This window comes from Polyodon spathula, chromosome 23 (genome assembly GCF_017654505.1).
Source record: "Polyodon spathula isolate WHYD16114869_AA chromosome 23, ASM1765450v1, whole genome shotgun sequence".
Taxonomy (NCBI): Eukaryota; Metazoa; Chordata; class Actinopteri; order Acipenseriformes; family Polyodontidae; genus Polyodon; species Polyodon spathula.
In genome coordinates this window covers 5,886,728-5,898,996 of record NC_054556.1, presented here as the reverse complement: position 1 = coordinate 5,898,996, position 12,269 = coordinate 5,886,728, and the positions used below count along the sequence as shown (strand labels likewise).

At 35.3% G+C, this 12,269-nt stretch overlaps 1 protein-coding gene across 5 annotated transcripts in view; it reads left to right on the top strand.

Moving 5' to 3' along the window:
* Positions 1–12,269, top strand: part of LOC121298480 (bis(5'-adenosyl)-triphosphatase-like) — a 220,925-nt gene that overhangs the window by 7,538 nt on the left and 201,118 nt on the right. For 3 of the 5 annotated variants that reach the window (XM_041225611.1, XM_041225607.1, XM_041225609.1), the window contains exon 2: positions 6,186–6,214. The exons of the other annotated variants lie outside the window; for them this stretch is intronic. The gene's annotated coding sequence lies outside the window, so the exon portion shown is untranslated. The remainder of the gene's footprint in view (positions 1–6,185; positions 6,215–12,269) is intronic. 5 annotated transcript variants of the gene reach the window in all.

The following is a 12,269-nucleotide window of genomic DNA, read 5'->3' as shown; positions in this document are numbered from 1 at the left end:
TTGATATAATGTGCTTGAATAAAACTTTTGAGTTCTGTCCGATAGTTTGTCTTTCATTTTAATATTGATGGTGTTTAAAATGTGCCAGCGGTTCTCGTGTTGAAGTAGTCCGTAAATGCACAATGTGTGTGTGTGTGTGTGTGTGTGTGTGCTGTGTTGAGGGGGTGTCTGTTTTGAAAAACAGGATCTTGACTGCTGAAACTTCGTGAGCCATAAGCACGATTCCTGCACCAGTTTACATGGGCTTTTACTGTTTTTATCGTGAGAAAGCAATTGACTCTGCCCTTAAAGTAGCGCTGCCAAAAGGACTTCCTTTTGCTGTTTCACGGTGTATTCGTGTGACAACATCACACAGTCATGACTATAGAGTTGATTTTCAAGTGCATGTAAACCAAGCCAATGTTATCTTGACAAGGTTATAATGTTGATATGCTATTGAATATGTGTGGCCCTCATGTAACATTTTTTTAACCAGTGAGATGTCATTTCTTGCCCATTATGAAAGTAACCTAAGCACGGCCTGAAAGCCAAAAAGTGATTTTCTATATGAGATATGGACTTCAAGATGGTGACTGCCGTACACACCCCACTCACTTAGTGCATCACGGCAACAGCAAGCATGACGCAACACTCCACTACATCAGGCAATATGTAACCCAGCAACCACAACAGCACTGACTGCATTGCAAACACAACCGTCAGAACAAGTATGCACAATACCAACTAACAGAACGTATGGAGATTGCTCACAGCTGATTTTCTTCCAGTTTGTGAACTGTGGCATTGCTTGGCATGTCCAAAAATATTGGGGTCTGATCAGCATTTCCGATCTGTCCGAGCTGATACTGTTTGTTAGAAACACAGAAATTGTAAAAGCTTCTGTGAATTCCTCAGGAGTCTAATGACTCTTCTTTGAAGATGGGCAGACATCTTTATTCATCTTTTTTCGGCAGTCAGTCACGTTGCTGTTTGTGTACTCAGATAGTTGCGTCTTTTCTTTGATTTTAATTCACGCATCACTATACTGTATGCGAATTGAAGATGCAGGTTTATTTTTGAAAAGCAACAAATGGTTAAAAAAAGTGTGTCTTAAGTTCGAAGGAATACAGTACAAATTACCCATGACCTTGATAAAAGGAGCTCCCAAACCAAAAGCTACTGACAAAATGAGTAACTGCATCAGCATACTGAATACATACGGAATGAAATTTAACTTTAAAGTGTTGACTGCTAACTACTTTTTTTCATGTGCAATCTGAAGGATTTATTAGGAACTACACTAGGAAATAAAGCTGGCTTTTCCTGTGTCAAGGTTATGAACGCTGAACCATTTGATTGAATGCAGAGAGCCGTTTGATGTAAGTAAACTGGCCATGAAATGGGCACACACACTCTAGAAGTAAAGACTGGAAAGCCTGCTTGTGTTGGTACACTGTTGTGATGAGCACTAATATGATTGGTTGCACTGTTGCCTGGGCGCATGTGATGGATGCTGCATTTGAAAGTTCCTTGTGTTGTGGTTGGATACTCACACATCAGGGCATCAATCAGAGGTTTGAACAGAACTTTGGAATCTAAAGGCACCTTTTGTACTTGGGGTTGTAAATAAAGTACTATACCCAGACAGGTACTGCATACAAGACCACAGTGTCAAGTAGATTAAGTCTTCCCAAATTCACCTTTCTAATGCTGTGACCACTATGACTATCTACTGTCTACCTACCTTTCCATCCATCTCATATTACTGATGAACAGACTGGCAAAAAACTCATGCTTCCAGGCATGCCTTTAATCTCTAAAGCTTTCTGAATACAGCATGACATTGCTTTTAAAGCTGTTTGATCAGAAGCAATCATGCAGATGGATGTTTTAAGTTGTTTTGGAGATGCCCCAAGACTAGAGAATAGAGAATACAAGAAATACAATTATATGTTTGGCCTTGCTTTGATTAATTTAAGAGTTGTAACCAAAATCTATACATATGGTATATATAGTATGAACTAATACATTGCTTATGTTTTGTGTATAAAGGCATTTTAAATGTTGTTTTTTGTTGTTGTTATTATTACATTAGAATTCTAAATCTAACTCAGGTTTACACTTAAGCTTAGAGGGCATATGACAGTGTAAGTAGACATGTTTTTCTGAAAATACAATACCATTCATTATAATGACTCACATGTTCAGGAGATGTAGAATTGGAAAAACAATTGAAAAATTGATAATTATACTCCGCTGAAGATCATAATACTATACTGATGAAAAATGACATAGAACTGGAACAGACATACAGAGAAGGGCAGATGAAGCACTCAAACATGTGGTACAATTAATGCTGCTTCACGCAGTCTTATTTTTATACCTGAAACTCGACCTTGTTGCAATACCCTCTATTGTATTGAAAAGCTTGTGTTCTCAGTGAACATTGAGCACCTGATTGTTTTGTTTTTACATGGCTTTTAAAGTATGTAAGGTAGGAACCATATAAAACACCAGTACATTAGCCACACTGTAGCTACACTGACACTTTTTATAATACCTGCAATAAGTATATGATCAGGAAAATAACGTTGTTAAATGCATGTTGCTAATGTATGACGTTCCACCCTAACAATCATAAAATTGAGTACAGTAAGCCTAGTAAATATTACTCTAGTAACTACAGTGCAGGAAGAGTACCTGTATTTTAAAGCGTATTGCTACATACTTTGTGGAATGAGCAAGAACTCAGATGAATTCACAAACAGTAGAGACGGCTGCCGATAAGCATCAGCATTTTAATGAATATTGATTTTTCAAATCAAAGTAAATCATAAAGAATCAAAGCAAGACAAGTCCAAAAAGAAATAGCCAAGATCACCAGTAATACACCAAAAGCACAACTGTAGCCACAGTGCTTAAATGATGAATAAATCTGAGTAGTATTTGCTATGTCCATATACTGTACATGCTTCCTGGTTTTCCCTTTAAAAAAAAGTCCATTGTTGTTAATAATTGTATCCTGCAAAGCACCTGAGCATCATCATTCATATTGTATTGTGTCTTTTTTATATCTGTTCATGTCTGCTCGACACACCTTTTCTGTAATTTCTTATTTAAATAAAAACAATTCATTTAAAATAACAGTGGTAGTTCAGAAGAACGCAAGCCAGACATTGTGACTAGGAGGTAAAAATCAAGATTGCCCTACAAATTCCCCATGGTGGTATTGCCCAAGTTTAAAGAGTAATTAGCTGGATTCCGAATATGTAGCGTTATACGTCCTCACGTGTTGCTACAACTGTCTAAATAACGTACCTGTATATTGTTTTTCACTGTTAACATCGTGACAACTTTTTACACTTACAACTTTAAAGTCTGTTTCAGAGATATTTTCAAAATGTCCGCTCCAGTGCACCAGGGGTTGAGATCTGTCCTCTAAATCACTGCTGGAATATTTTAAAGTTACCAAATGAGAAGAACACTTACAGGCATGTTATTTAAACAGTTGTAGCAACATGTGGGAACATGTAACGCTATATTTTTCAAAACCCTGCTATTTACTTTTTAAGTTCAATACCACAAATGATTCTCAAGGTACAGGAGAAATTTTGTGAATATATCTGCAGAATTCAAAAGAGAAATCGGGTGCTGGAAGGACATACTAAGAAACCCAAAGTGACAGAAACAGAAAAATAAAAGTTACAACCAATGCACACGTTTTTAGGCATACATGGTAAAGCTGGTAAAGGTGGAGACAAAACTAAAACCACAGAATTACAATGTAAACACTAACAAATACAAAACAATGTAAATAATAACATTCATATTGCTACAAACCCAAACCATATACAAATGGACTACATCAATTTAAAACTAGACAGATAGATAAAATAGTACAACAATAAGAAGTCTATTAAAAACAAAAACAAAACACAATATTCTTTATAGCTTTAATTAACAACACAACAGAATAGAGGTTTGTAGACCCTAGGTCCCAGTTCTTTATGGGAAACATTTCCAAAAACAAACCACCATTTGAGCTCTTAAAACTAGAGCAAATTTCACTTTTGAAGTGAAAAAGCTTCTGGGCTTTAAAATAGAATGTTACATAAGTAATGTTATCTTGACAAGAATCAATGATAATCTCCCTTCGGTAAGTAACTTGACTGCATTGAAACTGATACTGTACTGTCAAGAATTTCACAACATACTCTTTTTATTGGTATATATGATCTGAGCACCTAGACATCCTAGCCTTTTGCCAATTTTTTTGTGTTTATTAGTATGAGACACTACTGTAAGCTACACTACCTAATACGCCTACCTTCTGTTATCTAAAAGTAATGAAAGTAAAGAAACGAAAGAAACTGGCAATTTTTTCTTATAAAACTAGAATATGCTAACAAGGCCTTATGATAACAGCCTGCCAAGTTTGACTCGTTCCAGCAGGAGCTTTCATAGACTGCAACAACATCTATAGGTTGTTTTCTACTGAGTATACAGATCTTTTTGAAAGGAGCATATACATTATGATTATGATTACTGACAAATAGTATATCGTATTATTTCAATCAGTACAGCTTACTAAATCATCCTATTCATGTCTAATATCTCAGCACATTCCCAGCAGGATTGGAACTCTACACCAGGCTCAGCTCGGGCTGGTTCTGCGAACAAAACAACAGATCTGTGCAGATCTGCTAAAAACATTTCCTAAAACACATTACAATCATTACAATATTTGTTGCAGTTTCACAAATGTTCAATCTGTATCCCAAAGATCAGCCTGCTTTCAGTAGCTGTGACAGTCTTGGGTCAGTTTCTGCTCACAGGTGTGGGTGACAGTCTTTAAAAACCTGATACCGGCAAAAACTTAGCTGGGCTCCCTTCTCTACATTCCCATTCCCATCGTCAGTGGGCAAACACATTTTAACTGAATCTGGGTCCATCAAAGAACCGCACACCCTTGCAATCGAGGCCTTTGCCATAAATGGATCTAATTACTTATAGCACAAAAGGGATGTGCCAGAACCATCTGTGACAGTACCCAAGTCATATGATATTAGCAGCTAAAGGGGTCTAAGTTACAATACATTGTATTAGAACAAGAAAGATATCAGGTAACTGGATCAACTGTGTACAGACAGCTTTACTGTTTGTTTTTTTTTAGTTTTTTTTTTTTAATACAAACCTGGCATCTGAATAATGAATAGGAATTTCCATTGTACTGTAGAATACTCCAAATTATTATTATTATTTAAATAATTGCAGCCTAGGAGAGCATACAAAACAGATAATTATACACTGGATGCAGTGTCAATTACAGATTTGCTTTTGAATCTAGATTTACTTGAGATGTTTGGGCAACACAGCAATAATAATAATAATAATAATAATAATAATAATAATAATAATAATAATAATAATAATAATAATAATAATAAAATACTGCTTGAGCTGAAAGCTTGCTTATAATTTTAATCTCAACATGTATACTAAGGAATTTACCCATTTAAGCACAGTGTAGGGGTCTGGTCAGATATAGTAGCCTGCAAGCTACAAAGCATTCCCCTTCCAACCGATATCTTTTAGTTCTTAATTTTTCTTACAGCTTCCAAACTAGTAGCTTAGAGGTACCTTACAAGAGCTGTTTTATAACAAGTCTGTAAATAACAGACCAATAGTAGCGAAGATGTAATTGACGTGATCATGAATGTAGCCCACATATTCTCCAGGATGCATGTATTGCTGTGGCTGTCCATGCCCCTAGGGTGTGTGTATTTCTTCAACCAATACCATGAAGAAGGAAACACATTCAGAAATACTGTAACAATACTCTCCACTGTCCTTATTCATGCCCATACTGTAAGTGGAACTACACCTACAGCTGAAAACCACAGGTGGCAGTACGTCTTGTAAAAGAAAAATGTACTCTATAATAAGATTATTCCTTAGACTTTATATAAAGTTCATGGTCCCTTTTGATTAATGTAATGAAAATAGTTTAATGTCTAGTCTATACTTAATACTGAGGATCGATTAATAGCTAAACCTGATTAAAAAAAAAAAAGTCTATGTTAAAAGCTGAATACCATGACATTGTTTTTGACCCTTTAAACATCACCAATAAAACATACACTTGGTTTGTCATACAACATCTCATCTGTATCTTTGTTTTCTCTTTGTTTATAATTCCTTAACAGGTTGACTCTGCTGGGAGCAATCTGTAAAGGTAAGTGTATTTATTGCATCACTTTGACAACAAAATTGGTCTACAACATTGATTTCTTTTCTTCTTCTGGGATGTAAGCTTGTGGATTAAAGATATAGATGACAGGACAATTTGTGTTTCTACCTGTTTGTCCCGTCACACAGAATGCTGAGCAGCAGACAGAGGCAAATTAGAGCCGTAATAGTGCTTGGAATATTGAAAGCACTCGGTGCAGCTATTGATTCTGTCTTTGTTCACAGTGGCCTCAGTCATTCCTTTTGTAGAATCATCGAGTGGAAACCCTCGGTGCTAGATGAGGAAAATGCTGGAAAAAAAGGATACTGTATGGTTTGCATATCAAAAATATGGGCAGACAGCAGCACTGTATTGTTAAATCAACCCTTTACAGTTATTCTGTATTATTTTGGAGGACATGAAGGAGAGGTTTCCAAAGACTGGTTTATTGGAGACTGGGACAATTCATGTGTTTTTAGGGCTTTCAATATCAGTATATATATATATATATATATATATATTAATAATATATATATATATATATATAGATTAGATACTGACTGGGCTCTGTAGTGGAGAAAATAACCTGGTTCTATCAGGTCTGGTGGAGTGCCCTGGGCCATGTAATGGCCAGTTTATTGGGCACTGAAGGTCACTGTGGATCCCCCGAGGACAACTTTGTCCAGTGCTGACTAAAGTGAATTCCAGCTCATTTTTCTGTTCCCCTGATAATACATCTTAGTTTGTGTCAACTTTAATTACTTCCTGCTTTTTTAGATGTGTTCTAATGGACTGAGTTATAACATTATCTATATGACGTGTATGCCTCCATGCACAAATCTTTGTCAAGAGCCTTATGGTAGCACGTTAATAGGGTACATTTTAGTAAAGTAGACAGATGATTTACAGTACATCCTGGCTCCACATTTTTTATATAAGCTAAGTTTTCTGTAAGTTTAAACCTGACTGCCATGCGTTTTATTGGGGTTTTGTAACCTTAGGTTTGTTCAATGTACATTTTCAGCAGGGTCTGCTTCAGCAACAGTGTGTGTTTTCCAATAACATTTTTTCAGGTCCAGACCAACTCGGTTGCACCAAAGAGCTGATTTGCTTTTGAATGTGTATCCACAGTGCCCTGTTACAGAATTACATAACCACATTTCCAAAAATTTCACATTTTTAGATAAAAAATAAAAAATAAAACTCCAAAAAGTGGGAAAACGTAAAAACTTACTGTATAACGGTTAAGTGGCTTTACAGCAAAAAAAATGTTTTTTTCTTGGATACAAATCTTTTCCCCAGTCATGTAGTCTCTGCAGCTTCTGCATAAGAGGGTGTTTGAAGGCAAGCTGTTTTTTTTCCTGTTTTGAATCTTGTGATGAGACTTGATCGTTTGGGATTTAGAGTACCACTGGGACATAGAAGCCTGATTGACTGGGACAACACATGTTAAACATTTGGTTCCACTGTGATTTGAAACAACACATATTTTTTTTCTTGTTGTTTTGTACGAATGGATTTCTAAGAAAAGAGGCACGCTCATTTTATTTCTTGATTTGTTTGCTGTTATTGTATGCTGTCTTGTACTAATTCCACTCTCTCAGTTTTAAAAATAACTAGTTGGTTGTCTGGCTTTTTCTTTTTAATTCATGGAGTTTTCTTTGTGTCCCTTCTGGCCATATAGCTCAGGGGAGTATTAATTATTTTTGATTCTCCACATGAGTGTAATTAGTTAGACTAGATATTTCTAGGAAGCGCTGTAGTAATGCTTTATAAAATGTCTACAGTGATTTAGATTTTGAGTGTCTCATAAGATTCAAATTAAATGCAGGGTAACTGGGCTTCAATTTAATCACTTTTACAGGTCATCCTGTGGACAACAGATAGCACTGAAAACTCAACTTGTAGGATTACATTAAAAAGAGACTGTAACAAAAACCTGTTTAGCAGTCAAAGTGTTTTAAATTGACTGGGTCAAAAACGAAAAAGAACTGTAACACATACTAATGTCATGCTAGACATGCTCAGTGCTATACATAGTCTTTCCCTTATAGCATAATAATAATAATTCCTATGAAGTCACATAGTACATATGGAGCAACTCATGTCATTGTCTTTTTAAGAAGGCTTTGGTGTATATTGTAAAGCTCTATATTCTTTATACATTATTATTATGTCAGTGTTAACATTTATTGCAATCTACTGATCACAAATATTTTTGAAAAAGGTAATACTATATTTTAATAAATCTATTATAATTTTCACAATACAACAAGCACTCTGTTTCTTACCCACACCTCGTGCATTTTAACATGTGGATGAAAGTAATCGCGTTCTTTAAATAGTGATGGTCAAGGTAAAGTGATTGAAAAAAGCATCATTTTTCATAAAGTTTCCTATATTACAGTACCTGGGAGCTCTTAGGATCATTGTGTTATTTTGTATTTGAAAATACTTCCTTTTGATGTCTTAAACACTTGCAACATTATCCGTGTAGGAGTTATCCACTGGTGTTCATTTGTTGGAATATTTGCCCAACTTTATACAAGTGTGCTGTTTTTCTTTGTAAGCTTGTACATAGCAGCTAATTTATAAGAGGCAATAACAAACTCTTTAAGGAACAATATTTCTTGATGATCATTGTCTGTCTGCTGCACCATGAGATGAGGACCTCTTGGTGTCCCCCTGTCTGGTCATAAGAAGGAGTCTTGAGATGAATGTAATGAATAACAGTAGAGTATATTTTGGCCTTTTGCTAATGTGCAGACAGTATAACGGTTTTTGAGTCTGTTCTTACTAGAGTATACTCAGCGAGAGCTGGGCAAGACAGACTTGGGTTATAAAAATCATGCACGTTCAGTAAAGTTATACCTCGCAAAAACAGCTCATATATAAACTCCACCCTGGCAATCAAGCCTACAGTACCTGTCAGTTAAACCACCATTGCTTCTGAACCACCACATTTTCTAATTAATGAATGTAATAACATACACTGGACTTATACTACTGTATTTAAAAAAAATACTATAGTATACTATTACCAACATACAATCTTTATGATTAGAACTGGCAATACTCATTTGAATATAGGGCACGGGAAGCATATTGTGCTTGACTGGTGAAAAGGGGGTGGGGGGAAGATACATGAAAACGTCTAGTAAGTAACTGAAATACATCCTTGGGGAATTGAGTTTTGTAAATTAAGATTTCATTAGTATTCTATGTTTTAGTCTTAACTGTGTTTTGTGCCTTAATGGTAAAGTTCTGTATTGTATGATATGAAGGTTACCTATATTAACTCTTTCAACACTGGAATAGAAGATGATAAAAATAACTCCCTTCAAAATTACCTATTAGTAAAGATAAGTGCACCTAAGCCAAGTAATTGGTATGCATGTCTAAAACAGGCACAAGTTACTGAAAAGTGCTACACTATAGAGAATTAAACAAGTAGGTTGCACGCCTAACACAATACATCACACCTATGTGTGCTATCAAATTATGTTGCCCATCTATGTAGAGTATGGGTTTCCAGGGTGTTTTGGGGGAACAGTTAGTTATACAAATGTGTAACTGTGCCTGTTTCATCCCCCATCATTGTAAACAAACCTCAAAACAAGATGCATAAAAACTGTTGCAGCTTGTGCACATAAATATCACTTTACTTGCACTATTGCCCTAGCCTCGTCAGTCCATTTTTATGTCCTTCCCAACATGCGAGATAGTCCTACTATATGACCTTTAAGCCATTTTTTTTTTGGCTTGTTGAAAATTGGTGCAAGAGCAGACTGCACATCTGTTACAGATGTATAAACATGAATAACATAGGCTGTGTACAAGTACCTTTAAGTAATTGTTAAAACAACAAATCTGACAATACATGTTTTTAATCAGTTTATTGAAGTAGAATTTTACAGTAAGTTGTATTGCATTGCGGATGAATGTTGTATGTGAGTTATAGATGGCTCTTTATTAAATAGCTCAATGTTGCTCTTGTTTCCAAAAGAAAAAAAATAAAATAAAATATAGAGAATACTCTCTTGGGTTGGCAAGATTTACAAAGGAGGTCTTCAAAAGAGCATGGTTTTATTGAATCATTTAGTAAAACAAACTAGGGGACTGATCAAAATTAGAAAGGGGGTTATTAATGAGTTTAGTGTTGAGTACGTTTTTGACAAACACATAATACACCCTTGCTTGTCATTTGTTTTTAAATAATTTTTAAAAAACGCTCAATTAATTTTACAATGTTTCACTCCATTTGCACAAAACACAATCACAAAATAATCAGATTTAGAGATCATTATGAACTGGATACCCAGCAAAAATATGCAAAGCTTTGCAAATTATGTCCTTAGTGAGACTTTTCTTATTTTTAGCTCAATTTAGCGTCACTCCCAAGCATATTCAGTGTTCATTTAGAGACTGGCAAGTCATCGTAACATTAATGGTCATGCCTCGCCCTGACCATTAGTAATGTGGGTTAATAGTGTCTGCAGGAAAATGTGCAAGTAGTTTGTTTTTAGTGTTGATTGCAGTTATTGGTAAATGTTATCTGCATGTGTTCACAATGCATTATATTATTAAACCTGTTGTTTGAATGACAAATAATGGTCTGTATCCGTGAGGTACTTGTACATGCCATTGGTAGTACATGTGACGTTTTCTGATGACATCTACATGCACTCATCCAATTAGTATCTAGTACACAGTAGACATGTGTAGTAGCTTCACACTTCTAGAGAATAACAGCATGAATACTAATGTTGTTTTTGTTGTAAATGATAGCTATGGAATTTTGGTTTATTATTGCTGTTGGCTTTAAATATATTTAACATTTATTGTGGTGTTAGACAAATATGTTTTTACATGTTCTATGTGTTCTACGTTTTGTACATTGTGCCATGCTTTGTAAGCTTGTTTGGTAAGGAACTCTATAATTTAAAAAATGTATATACAGTAGTGGTGTACTTGAAATACAGTATGAACATTTGCACAGACAGCTGATGTAAGAAACACTCATCAGATGTGCCTGGATCATGCAGTTGTTTTGGTAAAGTGCTTGTCAAGTACAAAAAAGCTAAGTGACAGCTCCTAGAGTTATATATCATGGATATCACAGAGTAGTCTCCAAAGTGTAATTTGGGTAAGGGACACTACCTGTCTATTGATGCTGACTAATGTCTCTTGAGGGGTTAATGGATAGAGCTGTGAATCTATTTATAAATGTGTGCTCAAGTTTAACCAAAATGGAATTTAATGTTAGTTTTAGGTTGTGAAAAAGTACAGTAATTAAACTGGTACATGCGCTTAGTTATGTGTTAACCAAAATACATAGTGTATTTGATCCATTAAGCATTCTGCTCTTTTACCCTTGCAGTGATCTAAGCTGAATCACATCGTGATAAATGGTGCATTCTGCAATGTGTTTTCATGTCATCATATTTCAAGCAGCATTTATCAATACACTACGCTACTGAAGAGTGATCAGACAGGCTTCCTGGAATTTCATTTAGCTCCATATCAGTGCCAAAAAATGCTAAGAAAACAACCAATGTCTGCCTTTTCAATTACATCTACAGTAGCTGTTGGTCCCCAGTAAGCTTTTGGTTTGGAGCTTGAACATTATGGATTTGTTGTTGTGAGAAAATGATGGATTGCAATTCTACTCTGTATTTCAAAACTTTTTGACCCCAGGACCAACCAGGGTTACCTAAAGATGGGCATACTTTAAGACGTTTGTGCAAAATAATCGTACAGTATACAGATACAACTGTACTAGTTTATTTGCAAAAAAAAAAAAAAACCAAAACCGCAATTGATTTTCTACTGTTTGTGCCACTTGCTTTTTATAGTAACCTTAAGATTTTGCAAGTTTTGAAGAAAACTAGGTTATAGAGGGGACATCAAAAGAAAATGGGTTTTAACAAAGTAAAAGAAAATAATTGTTTTGCACAATGAGCAGTCTATCAAATATACGTCCTGCTGATTTTATTCCTATGTGTCACACTAAGGACTGTAACTAATGGTAACTCTAATAAGGTGCTATCTCAATGTGAGT